This window comes from Cotesia glomerata, linkage group LG8 (genome assembly GCF_020080835.1).
Source record: "Cotesia glomerata isolate CgM1 linkage group LG8, MPM_Cglom_v2.3, whole genome shotgun sequence".
NCBI lineage: Eukaryota > Metazoa > Arthropoda > Insecta > Hymenoptera > Braconidae > Cotesia > Cotesia glomerata.
Window position 1 is genome coordinate 12567879 of NC_058165.1, and position 15396 is coordinate 12583274.

Below are 15396 nucleotides of genomic sequence, written 5' to 3' on the forward strand. Positions count from 1 at the left end.
CACCTGGGCGAGTTTCAACTGGCTTATAACAGTGCCTTCCACTCCTCTCTAAAGCTGTCACCGTATTATTTATTTCACGGCCAAGAACCACGTCCAGCAGGTCAGATAACTCACTTGGAATTGGATGATATTGAGTTCAAAAATTCGGAATGGGCCAAAAGAGTACAGCGTCTTGATGAGCTCCGGCGTAAAATCGAATCGGTCATAAGAAAAGAAAATGAGCGACAAGAGAAATACCATGGTACTGATTTAAAGATCCCGGAGGTGTCGGTGGGTGACAAAGTCTATTATCCTAACCGGAAATTGCGCAATAAAGCGGCGGGGTACAGCGCGAGTCTTGGGGTTAAATATTTAGGGCCTGCGCTTATTTCTAAGATAATTAGTCCACTAGTCGTAGAACTAAAAAACGAGCGCGGTAAACTGTTAGGCCAGCATTATATACCCGACTTGAAGCTGCCGCGTCGTAGCGATCGATAAGCTAATAAGAATTAACTCAGTAATAAACATCACTCTTAAAAAAAAAAAAACTAATAAAATTAAGGGAGAAAATTGAAAAAAATTAACTGCTGTGAATATTTGTACTAATTTAATTAATTTTCAGAGTGATGTGATGGATTTCCAAAGAAATAAAGACTCGGAGAGAAGGTCAGCAGCGGTCAGGGGCCGTTCGATGTGTCACCCTTGCTGAGCCGCCGTCTGAAGCGGCATTGACACCCCGGACATCTGCCTTGTCCAGACTGGGACCACTAGTGCCTGGCTACTATCCAGTTCCAGCAGCGACTACACCCTCGGTCTACGACCGATTGGGGGCTCCTGGAGCTGGTGACAATGGATCAAAAGAACCTGATGATGGAAAACGCCCGGCTACAAGCCGAGCGAGGTCAAGAAGACGTCGAATCGACGCCATGGGAGGGGCAATAAGGTCTACACTGAAATTTCTAAATGGTGGGGACTCAACGTGAACCAGAACAGATTGAACAGACGCAGGGCGAAGTTCAACCTGTTGCTGGAAAATCCAACGACGCCCAGAGCCGTCCTAAGGAAAGCCTGGAAAAGGGCCCTCACCGAAGACGAGAAGGAAAGGCTTAAGGAACCAAGGCCTCTGGAGCTTTTGACGTTTGGAGTCCGGGCTGTACGCAAGCAGACGGGGTCGGAGACGTCTCTTGTGCCAGTCCGGGTATCCATCCCACTAACATCATTAAGAACACCACCACCTGTGTCTACTCCAGGTCTCAGTCCACTACCATCAACTCCAAGACCACCTTTAGCTGTACCAGGACCGTCATCCAGGCCAGACATATTAGTCTTACCCACAGCAGAGATCCGAAGTGATGGCAATCCACCCGGACACGTCAGGAACGTGTCCAAGGGGGTCGCGCTTCTTCAACCGGCAGTAACAAGCCGAGGAAATGGCAATGCACCCGAACGCATCTCAGATGTGTCCAAGGAGGCCATCCTCCGTCGACCACCTACTACAACGTCCACCACGTTCGTGAAGACCAGGGTCTTTATGAGGTCCCAGCTGCCAGCAGCTGCACCTAGGAGGAGATCGGTCTTTCCAGCACCCGCTCCAGCCCGCACCACACCTACGGCTAGTGTCGAGCCAATGCCTATGGAGGTGGGGGAGGCTGCAGCGCTCCCGATCGGGAGCCAACAAGCTGCTGACGTTCAGGTAGCCTCAACATCCACCTCTAAGCTTCCTGAGTGTCCTCCCCACCTGTCACCAGTTTTCGCCGCCTACCGGGCAAGCTTATACAAGGAGGCACTGGAGCGGGCAGCTCAGACAGGAATCATGGAGACTGGCATCCCTTTGGCAAAGAAGATGCCAGAGCCTGATCCATCCAATGTTCCTGTCCGCCGAAAGAACAAGAAGAAGAAGAGGAAGAAGGGTGAGCTAAGGGGGCCTAACTGGTCTGAAATGGAGTACTGCGGGGGCAGTGTACCTCCCGTCTCCGAGGACTCTGGAATCGGCGGAGAGGAGAGTGACGACGACATTCTGGAGTTGGACCACGACGAAGATTTGTAGTGGCTCTAATAAATTCATTTTATTCTTGGAAAATTTTTCGACTTTATTTCTTGTATTCCCTGTGGGGAACTGAAGATCGAGACCCGCAGTGCTGGTCTGGCGGGGAGGAGTGTAACAGGGCACTTTGCCCTTGATCGATAAAATCGATTGCGTGCGGTAATGATTCGACGCAGCACTGGCGTCTCGGTCTTCGGGACCCGACTAGACCCCAATAGCATTAAGGGAGGGGATAAGCAGAGGTTACTTGGCTGATCGCTCAACGTGAAGCGAGCAGAAGTAGTGAAGTGTTTGATCAAGTGACATCACCACCACAACAGCAGGAAGGAAGTCAAGTCGAGAGTTTTCTTCAGATTAAGACTACGAAGGTATTCTAAAATTTTGTCTCTCTATTGAGCCTAGGGGTTTACACCCGGCTCAATTTACCGATCTACTTCTCATTTTTAATTAAATTTTGGTAATTCAATTTGTTTAATAATATTTTGTAAAATTATCTTAATCAATTTTATTTGCTAGCTTAGTGAACAATTCCTCTTGGGGATTTTACACCCGAGGAATGTTCCAGACCTCCTGGGTTTAGGTCGTGAGTATCTAAATTATTAATATAGCCAGTAATAATCATTAACATCCTTGATCGGCATTAATAAATTCATTTTTTTATTAATAAATTATTAATTTAATTTCTGAACATCGGGAAATATTCGAGTCGGCAGCTGACGACCAGTCAAGCATTAGTACCCGAGGTCAAGCTAATAACGAACAACGTCGTCCATTTTTGGAGCGCGCAAATTCCTTGAGAATTTGATGACGCAGTAAATTTATAAAATCAATACGTGGACTATTTTATAATTTATAGCAATTGAATTACCACGTAATTAATTATTTTTACATTAATCATTTTTTTATTGATTTATATTTTTATCATTTATTGAAAATTATTTAATTATTTATTGGAAACAATTTTAATTACCGGAAATTGATTCATTGAGAAAACTGCGACGCATTTAGTAATTGAACGTCGTGGATAATTTTCTGTAATTATTTTACACCAAGGCGAATTATTAATTATCCAATCGTCATTCTCAAATTACTGGAAAATAATTATTCCACGTGTTATTAATTATTGAGAATTAATTAACTAAATTTCGGAGCAGATAAGACTGATGTACCCGTAGATTAAATTTCGGCAAGTAATTTGTATATTGAGAAATTACTAATTAATTATCTAATTTAATTGCCAATTTCTACTTGGGTTGTCTTATATATTGAAGTCATGTACTGGAAAATTGTCAATAAATTAATATCATTGTTCTGGTAGAAATTGTTATAAAACTATTTATTGTGTGGATTACGTCCTAGTAAAAATTTAGTTAATTTTATAAAGAATGTTCTTCGAAAGAATTTAAGTTAATGCGCAGAGTTAAGCTCGTGTTAAATTTGGAATAAAAGAAGCGTCGGTTTTAAGCCGGAAATTTTAAGAAGTAAATTTATCAATCGTGAGGATAATTCATGAGTTTTATTGTAAGCTAATGACTAAACAATTTTAGTGAAAATCAACGTTGTAAATTTTTGGAGTTGATTTTGTAAAATTTTAATTAGTGAAAAGTAAATTAGAGTCAGTGTGTGTGGAGAAGAGTGGGTTGTGAGTGGGTGAGTGCTACCAGCGTTCCTTCGCATACGATTAGTCTCTTTGCGAGGTGTTTCGCTGGCGTAGAAGCCGTTGTATAGACGCCAAGTGGGGTACAGCGGTAGTAAGGTAGAAACCACAGTATAGTCGCTCCATAAGAGGGTACTGTGGGATTAAGTAAATTTTTTTGTAAGCTCGCGGGAGGACATCGGTCTACGTTTAGTCACTGGGTCGACTACTTTCGTGAGCCAAATTAGAAGCCGTTGTATAGACGCCAAGTGGAGTACAGCGGTAGTAAGGTAGCAACCACAGTATAGTCGCTCCATAAGAGGGTACTGTGGGATTAAGTAAATTTTTTTGTAAGCTCACGGGAGGACATCGGTCTACGTTTAGTCACTGGGTCGACTACTTTCGTGAGCCGAATTAAAAGCCGTTGTATAGACGCCAAGTGGGGTACAGCGGTAGTAAGGTAGCAACCACAGTATAGTCGCTCCATAAGAGGGTACTGTGGGATTAAGCAATTTTTTGTAAGCTCACGGGAGGACATCGGTCTACGTTTAGTCACTGGGTCGAATACTTTCGTGAGCCGAGTTAACGAGCCTTTGCATACGATTAGTCTCTTTGCGGGGTGACAAAGCGGTAGCGTGGAGTTGAGAAGAGTAGTAATAAGTTTAGTTATAAGTGAGTTAGTTGTAAGTGAGTAGGAGTAAGTGCAAGTGCACAGTTGTTAATTTTGTTGTTGAATAATACCAATTCATTTTTAATAAAGAATTATAATATTTATTTATTAATTCTTAAATATAGTGTGACTTATTAATCTTGATAATTATTCGATAGTGTGCGTCAAAATTTAATCTCTAAAGGCAACCTCATTTTAATTTTATTTGATATACACAGAATTTTTTAACAAGAGCTTTGTTTGGCCAAATATTGAAATTTTTAAATTAAAAAAAAAATGCTTAACCAAAACTCCTGTTAAAAAATTATGTAAATATCAAATAAATCCTGACACATCAAAATATATTAGGAAATGCCCAAATACAGCTCCTGTTAAAAGCGAAACTCAAAATTCCAATTTTTAAAAAAGGTTGCTTTTGAAGACTAAATCTTGACGCACCCTATTGTTCAACCAAGCGGCGTTTTAACACTGAACTCAAATTTAATTATAGAAGACAATATTCTAAACTAATTTTATTCGATAAATTTTTATCTTCAGTGGAAATTTCTTAAACAATGTGCCAACCAATTTTTTAATATTTAATTTACTTATGTTTGGATTTATAAAATTATAAATTAATTGATTTATTCATGCTTAAATATAGTGTGATTTATTAATCTTGAAAATTGTTAAACCAAGTTTTAGAACCTGACTCGATTTTTAATATAATAAAAGACAAAATTTTGAATTATGTTTGTTCAAAAAATTTTTGTCTTACGTCAAAATTTTTTAAAGATTTACCAACTAATTTTGTACAATTTATAATGTTTGATTTATTCATGCTTGAATATAGTGTGATTAATTAATCTCGATCATTCTTAAACTAAGCGGAATTTTATTACCTGACTCGATTTTAATTATAACAGAATATATCTTGAGCTAATTTTCTTAGAAAAATTTTTGTATCAAGTCAAAATTTTTTAGAACATGTACCAATTAATTAAAAAAATTACAATGTTTAATTTATTCATGCTTAAATATAGTATGATTTATTAATTTCGATATCTCTTAAACCAAGTGGAGTTTCAACACTGGACAATTTCAATTATGAACGACAATATTTAAACTCATTTTATTCGATAAATTTTCATCTTCAGTGGAAATTTTTTAAATCATGTGCCAACTAATTTTAAAAATTTTTTTATATTTGATTTATTTAGGTTTGTATTTATTATGAGTCATTAATCTCGATAATTCTTAAACCGAGCGGTGTTTCAGCACCCGACTCAATTTTTAATATATATTCAAATTTTTATACAATATCATATATTAAATTTTATTTATAAAAGACAAAATTTGAACTAAGTTTGTTCAATAAATTTTTGTCTTAAGTCAAAATTTTTCTTAAATATGTATCAACGAATTTTAAAAATTATAATATTTAATTTATTCATGCTTGAATTCACGCAATTAATTACGTAAACAATTTTTTATCTAATTTATTTCGTAACGAAATGTTTATCCTAACAATAACATTCTAGAACCCAAACAGTCAGGTCAAAAATCTAATTTTTCATTTACATAACAGTTAGATATGTACTAAACAATTTTGAAAATTATGAGATTCAATTTATTAATACCTAATTTTAGTGTGACTGATTAATTTTGACAATTATTAAATTAAGCGGTATTCCAACACCTGACATGATTTCAATTACAGAAGACAACATTTGGAACTAATTTTATTCAAAAAATGTTTCGCTCAAGTCGATATTTTTTTTAAAATATATAAGGTAAAAGCACCAGTACCTGCTAAAAAAAAAGTACTTATTCACTTCATGTATTTGTAGATCTATATTCACAAATGCAGGAATACAAATACATAGAGTGAACAAGTACTTTTTTCTTAGCAGGTACTGGTGCTTTTACCTTGCCAACCAATTTTTAAAAAATTATAATATTTATAATAACATTATAATATTTATAATAATCTTATAATATTTATAATAATATTATAATATTTATAATAATATTATAATATTTCTAATAATATCATAATATTCATAATAATACTATAATATTTGAATTATTCATGCTTAAATGTAGTGTGACTAATTCATGTCGATAATTCTTTAACCAAGTGAATCTTAAACGCTGGACTTGATTTTAATTATAGAAGACAATATTTTTAACTAATTTTGTTTAAAAAATTTTTATATCATTTCAAAGGCGGAATATAACTCGACTTGATTTTAATTATAGAAGACAATAATTTGAATTGATTTTATTAATAAAATTTTTGTCTCAAGTAAAATTTTTTGAATCATGTCCCAACCAATTTTATGAAAATTATAATATTTTACGACATTTTTATTCCTGAATTTAAAAAATAGATGGCATTTTAACACCTGATTCGATTTTAAGTAAAGAAAACAATATTTTGAACTAATTTTATTCGAAAAATTTTTTTTGTCAAGTAAAAATTTTTTGAAAATATTTCAAATATATACCATCAGATTTTTTAAAAAATTTTGCTATTCGATTTATCTATACTTAAATGTAATATGACTAATTGATTTTAATAATTATCAAATTAAGCGGAATTTCAACACCTGACTTGGTCTTAATTATAGAAGTTAATGTTTTGAAATATGTCTTATTTATAAATGTTTAAATTGAAATTGGATGTATGGGAATGACAGTTCTCAAGTCATTTCATTCAAATTTTTCCTATAAAACTGATAGTTAGAAGAGGATCAATCTTAAGTAAACTATCAATATTTTAAACGATCTATTTTAAGTAAATTAATACATTTTTAAATAGGAAAAGTTTTTGCTGAAGAAGAGATTTTCGCCAACCATTTTTAATTGAGGAACTCAGGATAATGATTATATAGTAATTCGAAAACCGGTGAAATACTCAAACTTTAAGTAAAATAACTTGGAGCAAACGGTAACTGATTTTTTCTACAAAGTTATCTTTAAGCAAATAAAAAAGTTTATTTTCAGCTGCCAATTCTATACTATATAAATATGTATTCATTTTATCTTTCATTATAAATTTTTTATTTCTAATTACATTAATTCAAATAGTCAGAATATTATATTCGCTGACTTAATATTATCTTATAATAAGTATTCATTTCATTTTAAAATATTCATTTTTCCGAAATGCCACGATTAAAACGGAAAAGTCTTGAGCAAAGGAAAAAAGAAAGTTCCGCTTATAAACGAAGAATGAGATGTAATACTGATGAAAATAAGAATATTCAAGCGACTAATGAAGAAGAAATTATATTATCATCAAAAACAAGACAACAATTATATCTTTCAAACGAACAAAATTTAGCTTTCCATAAAAGAAGAATGCAAAGTTATCGGAGTTCATTGATATACAAAATAAAGAATAAAACTTCCCAAAAAAATAGATTGTTAGATATAAATAATTACGAAAATCATTTAACAAGATCAAAGCTTTATCAAAAGAAAAAGCTACAAGATCCAGTTAAACGGAAAAATCATCAAGAGATATTGAAAGATTGTCATAAGAAAAGATTGCAAGATCCAGTTAAACAGGAAAATCATCGAGAAAGATTGAAAGCTTGCCAAAATAAAAGATTACAAGATCCAGTTAAACGGAAAAATCATCGAGAAATATTGAAAGCTGGCCAAAATAAAAGATTACAAGATCCAGTTAAACGGGAAAATCATCGAGAAATATTGAAAGCTGGCCAAAATAAAAGATTTCAAGATCCAATTAAAAAAATGTCACCAAAAAAAATCAATACAATCACAAAATAAACGGTTTATTGATGAAAATAATAGAATAATACATAATGATCTCAATAAATTATGTCAATCACAAAGATTATTAAATAGTAAAAATAAAAAATTACATAATGAGAAAAATAAAATTTGTCAAAAAAAAAGATTACAATCTACAAGTGCAAAAAAATTACACAAGAACAAATTGTGTATCTATCAAAGAAAAAGATTAGAAAATATCCAATTACAAAAAATACATGTTCTTCGAGTTTTAAATTCTAAGACGAAAAGAAAACATAAGAATGAAGAATTACAACGTAAAGTATTATTAAATAAATTTAATTTATCAAAGTTAGAAGGTCCAACATATGAATGCTCTTCGTGCTGTCGTTTATGGTTTAAATCATCAGTCAAATTTTTCAAGAAAAGTGATTTAAACCATTGTGATTTATCATTAATACACTTAATCTGTAAACTAAAAGATAAGTCTACTATTGGATTCTTATGTTCAAGCTGTGAAAGAATGATAAAAAATGATAAAATTCCACCTTTATCGATATATTACAAAGAATTACAATTTCCAGATGTACCCAATGAAATTTTGAATTTAATTGATCTCGAAGAAAGATTTACATTCCCTCGCATTCCATTTATGATGATCAGAGCAATCATCAATGATGGTCAATATTTTGTCAAAGGTCGAGCAGTTAATGTACCAACTAATGTTGAATCGTCAGTTAATATTCTTCCGAGAATCCAATCAGAAACAATGATTATTCCGATTTGTTTTAGAAGAAAAAAGTCGTTTAAGTCTAATGTTATGTTCGAAAATGTTCGACCTCATGCGATAAAAAAAGCTGCGGAGATATTACAAAACTCAGAAGTTTACAAATATTGTGAAATACAATTGGATTTTGAAAGAAATAAAAGTGATTTACTGAACCTAAATAATCATGAATGTAGCAATAATGTAGATAAAAACAATGAGGATGTGAATGTTGATAATCATAATATTAATGATAATAATAATGAAGATAATGATTCATGTGACGAAAATTCTGAAGATGAAGAACCTGTAAATGTAGAAGATGAATCAACACTTTTAATGACACAAGCCATTGTCTTTGCTCCTGGTGAAGGCCAAATGCCCGTTTCATTATTTGATATATACACTGAAGCTTTAAGTTTTATTAAAATTTATGGCGGTAAATTGATAAAAAAACCAGATCATTTAACGTATCAAAATTGGATGAAATCAGAAATAATGAGATCCGATCGACGATGTGCGACCATTTTAAATTATTTTTTTCTGCAATAAAACTTAGAATGTCAAAAATCTCATCGAGTATAAATTTTTGTCTACGGAAAAACGGAATAAAACCTAATTCCGTAAGAGTTGAAGATATGCTTGATGAAAATAAAGTCAAAAATATAGAGTTTTATGATCATGGGTTTAAATTTTTATCTCATGATCGTGGATCACCATCATTTTGGGAAGAAAAGAAAAAAAATGTTTTTGCCTTATTTCGACAGATAGGTCCTCCAAATATTTTTTTTACTTTATCCGCAGCTGAAACAAAATGGCCTGAATTAATTGCAATGTTAAAAAAAGTCATTGATAAACAAGAAGTTACATTAGAGCAGGCGGAAAAAATGGATTATACTGAAAAAGCTAGATTGATTAGCAGTGATCCAGTAACCATTGCCAGGTATTTTGATTACAGAATAAGAGAATTATTTAAAGTAATAAAAGAGAAAAACAGCATTTTTCGAGAACACCACATAATAGATTTTTACTATAGGATTGAATTTCAACAAAGAGGTTCTCCACACATTCATTGCTTATTATGGTTAGAAAATGCACCAAATTACAATGAAGAAGAAGAAAATAATTTTAATGTTATTAAATTTATTGATAAATTTATTACATGTTCAAATAAACTTGTTTCAAAAGAACTCATTAAGCTTCAGACTCATAAACATACGTTTACTTGTAATAAATAATAGTTTAAAAAAACTAAAAACACGCTTTTTATAGAAAACCAAACTAGAAAATAAAAAATAAATTTTAATAAATTTAAATTAAGAATAGTGTTAAAAATTTCAATAAATATAAATTAATAATAGTGTAAATAAAAAAATGTATTTTATTTTAAAAAAAGCGTGGGGTGCATGTTGTCAATAGTTATAAATATTTTATTGACAGATATGAGTAGAGTGATTATCATTTTGATATCTTAAAAAGCACCCCACGCTTATTTTATAATAAAATACATTTTTTTATTTACACTATTATTAATTTATATTTATTGAAATTTTTAACACTATTCTTAATTTAAATTTATTAAAATTTATTTTCTATTTTTAGTTTGGTTTCATAAAACGCGTGTTTTTTAGTTTTTTAAAACTATTATTTATTTTTTACTTTTTAGTTTGGTTTATTTATAAAAGCGTGATTTTTTAGTTTTTTTAAACTATTATTTGTTGATTATCAAAAATATTCAGGCGCGCAAATTACCCACGGAGAGTTACATACTAACAAACTGACATACAAGTGAAGCTAATATAAAGCGTGTAAAAAACCTACGGAGGAAAACACCTGGTTTCGAAATATAACTTCGGGATGGTCATCAGAGGATTCCGGGTTGATGTACGGGTTTATCTGTGCCATTCCCGATGAAAACCTACGGAGGAAAACACCTGGTTTCGAGATATAACTTCGGGATGGTCATCAGAGGATTCCGGGTTGATGTAGGGTTTTATCTGTGCCATTCCCGATGAAAACCTACGGAGGAAAACACCTGGTTTCGAGATATAACTTCGGGATGGTCATCAGAGGATTCCGGGTTGATGTACGGGTTTATCTGTGCCATTCCCGATGAAAACCTACGGAAGAAAACACCTGGTTTCGAGATATAACTTCGGGATGGTCATCAGAGGATTCCGGGTTGATGTACGGGTTTATCTGTGCCATTCCCGATGAAAACCTACGGAGGAAAACACCTGGTTTCGAGATATAACTTCGGGATGGTCATCAGAGGATTCCGGGTTGATGTACGGGTTTATCTGTGCCATTCCCGATGAAAACCTACGGAGGAAAACACCTGGTTTCGAGATATAACTTCGGGATGGTCATCAGAGGATTCCGGGTTGATGTACGGATTTATCTGTGCCATTCCCGATGAAAACCTACGGAGGAAAACACCTGGTTTCGAGATATAACTTCGGGATGGTCATCAGAGGATTCCGGGTTGATGTACGGGTTTATCTGTGCCATTCCCGATGAAAACCTACGGAGGAAAACACCTGGTTTCGAAATATAACTTCGGGATGGTCATCAGAGGATTCCGGGTTGATGTATGGGTTTATCTGTGCCATTCCCGATGAAAACCTACGGAGGAAAACACCTGGTTTCGAGATATAACTTCGGGATGGTCATCAGAGGATGACTAGGAAGGTCATCACCTGGGTTCTAGGTTGATAATAATCAAAATTTAAATAATATCATTATGGTAGTCTCTTTATGCGAAGGAGAGTTACATACTGACAAACTGACAAACTGACAAACTGACAAACTGACAAACTGACAAACTGACATACAAGTGAAGCTAATAAAAAGCGTGTAAAAATAAACTACGGGTAATCCGGGAAAATATACAATTATTTTTAGAAGATAACTTTAAAAAAGATATTGTTATTACAATAGAACCACTATTAGAAACATTCAATATAACTTATGATGCTTACGTAGAAATCATCCGTAGTGGGTTACATCGACCGACAGTTCTATTGCGTAGAAATCCAAATGAATGTATGATCAATTCGTACAATCAAGAAATTTTAAAACTTCATGAGGCAAATATGGATATTCAGTTTATATTGGATATGTACTCATGTGCCAGTTATGTGTTAAATTATTTGAACAAATCTATTTCTGGTCTTTCAAGATTAATGTATAACGTGACAAATGAAGTCAAAAGAGGAAATTATACGATGAAAGAACAACTGAGGTTGATTGCTAACGCGTTCTTAAAAGCAAGCGAATTTGGTTCACGAGAAGCAGTTTATTACATCTTAGCATTACCTCTTTCAATGTGTTCAAGAGAAGTTGTATTTCTTAATACAAATCATCCAGCAAATAGAATTCAAATAGTTAAGTCGAAACAAGACCTTCAGAGATTACCATTAAATTTAACAGATATTTACATCAAAGATACATTAGACCATTATATTGATCGCCCACTCGAGTTAAAAAATATTTGTCTTGCATCATTTGTAGCTTGTTATAATTATTCTAAAAAGGAGTATCAAAAAAAAAATAAAATGTACAGTGATGAAGAAAGTGGTGATGATGATTTTAATGTTAACAGTCGGTCTATGAAGCTTTCTGATAACTCAGGTTTGGTTCGAAAAAGAAAAAAATCTGAAATTATTAGATTCATCAACTATAATGAAGATACAGATGAAGTGAATTTTATTAGAGAAAATGTAATGATATTCATACCATGGCGCAATGAAAATATTTTGATTATATCGGCTTCTGAATTATTTTCCGCAAATTACAACTTAATTAAAGAACGAAGATCAGAATATTTGTACAATGAAAATATAGAAAGTATATTAAAAGAAGCAACACAAAAGGCAAATGAATCAGATGATGAAAATGATATTACTACATTTACACCAAAAAACATGGAAGTTTTTAATGATCCTTTTCAAGCAGGTGATAATGCGATAGATATGAATATCAATATAAAAAATAATAGTTTAAAAAAACTAAAAACACGCTTTTTATAGAAAACCAAACTAAAAAATAGAAAATAAATTTTAATAAATTTAAATTAAGAATAGTGTTAAAAATTTCAATAAATATAAATTAATAATAGTGTAAATAAAAAAATGTATTTTATTTTAAAAAGCGTGGGGTGCTTTTAAGATATCAAAATGATAATCACTCTACTCATATCTGTCAATAAAATATTTATAACTATTGACACCATGCACCCCACGCTTTTAAAATAAAATACATTTTTATTTACACTATTATTAATTTATATTTATTGAAATTTTTAACACTATTCTTAATTTAAATTTATTAAAATTTATTTTCTATTTTTAGTTTGGTTTTCTATAAAAGCGTGTTTTAGTTTTTAAACTATTATTTATTTTTACTTTTAGTTTGGTTTTATTTATAAAAGCGTGATTTTTTAGTTTTTTTAAACTATTATTTGTTGATTATCAAAAATATTCAGGCGCGCAAATTACCCACGGAGAGTTACATACTGACAAACTGACATACAAGTGAAGCTAATATAAAGCGTGTAAAAAACCTATGGAGGAAAACACCTGGTTTCGAAATATAACTTCGGGATGGTCATCAGAGGATTCCGGGTTGATGTACGGGTTTATCTGTGCCATTCCCGATGAAAACCTACGGAGGAAAACACCTGGTTTCGAGATATAACTTCGGGATGGTCATCAGAGGATTCCTGGGTTGATGTACGGGTTTATCTGTGCCATTCCCGATGAAAACCTACGGAGGAAAACACCTGGTTTCGAGATATAACTTCGGGATGGTCATCAGAGGATTCCGGGTTGATGTACGGGTTTATCTGTGCCATTCCCGATGAAAACCTACGGAAGAAAACACCTGGTTTCGAGATATAACTTCGGGATGGTCATCAGAGGATTCCGGGTTGATGTACGGGTTTATCTGTGCCATTCCCGATGAAAACCTACGGAGGAAAACACCTGGTTTCGAAATATAACTTCGGGATGGTCATCAGAGGATTCCGGGTTGATGTACGGGTTTATCTGTGCCATTCCCGATGAAAACCTACGGAGGAAAACACCTGGTTTCGAGATATAACTTCGGGATGGTCATCAGAGGATGACTAGGAAGGTCATCACCTGGGTTCTAGGTTGATAATAATCAAAATTTAAATAATATCATTATGGTAGTCTCTTTATGCGAAGGAGAGTTACATACTGACAAACTGACAAACTGACAAACTGACAAACTGACAAACTGACAAACTGACAAACTGACAAACTGACAAACTGACAAACTGACAAACTGACAAACTGACATACAAGTGAAGCTAATAAAAAGCGTGTAATGAAAATAGTCTAAATACTTGTAATAAAGAAGATTTATATTATGTATCAATACCGCGACTAATATCTGAAGAAAATTATATGAATTTACTTTGCTGTCTTAATGAAAAACAAAGAAGATTTCTATTGCATTTATTACATTGTTTTAAAATTAAATCGTTACCATTGTATCATTGTGTGATTGGTGGGGCTGGTGTTGGAAAATCTCGTTTAATTGAAGCTATTTATCAAGCTATGCTTCGTTATTTAAATTTAAGCTCCAATAATTTAGAATCAATTAAAGTTTTATTATGTGATCCAACAGGAAAAGCAGCATTCGGCATAAAAGGTTTAACGTTACATGCAGCTTTTATATTACCGTTAAATCAATGTTCAACCGAACTTATCCCATTAAGCAGTGGTACCCGAAATACTTTGTATGCAAAATTAAAAGATCTGAGTTTAATTATAATTGATGAAATTAGTATGGTAGGTTCGAAAATGATTCAACAAGTTGATAGTCGATTGAAACAAATTTTTCAAACTGCTAAGCCGTTTGGTGGGATATCAGTAATTGTATTTGGTGATTTTAATCAATTAGCTCCAGTAGGAGATCGATATATTTTCCAAGCACATTCTTTAGATCTTTATGGAGATATTATAGGTAATCCTTTATGGAATTTATTAACAAGTTATCAATTGACAAAAATAATGCGGCAAAAAGATGACATTAAATTTGCTGAAGCTCTAAATAATTTAGCTAATGGTAGATTTTCAGAACATGATTCTGATCTTTTTAAATCCAGAATCGTACATAGTGACTGTGAGGTACCGAAAGATGCAATTTATCTTTTTCGTACAAATGAAGAAGTTGATAAATTTTAATTGAAAAATAATAAAAAAAAATGTTTTTAAAAATTAATGTTATTGCAAATGATAAAGTTACAGGAAAAGCTACTGAAAAAATGAAACAACACTTACTCAGCTTATGTAAAAATTTAGAAACTAAAAATGCACAAGGATTACCTTCTGATCTATTACTCAGCATTGGTATTAAATATATGCTAACTGTAAACATTGATGTAGAAGATGGACTCGTCAATGGTGCAGTAGGAATACTTAAAGGATATAATTTCAATGAAAATGGAGACATTTTTAGAGTTTGGATAGATTTTGGTGATGATCAAATTGGTAAAAAAAGAAGAAAAGAAATTCTGACAAAAAAAA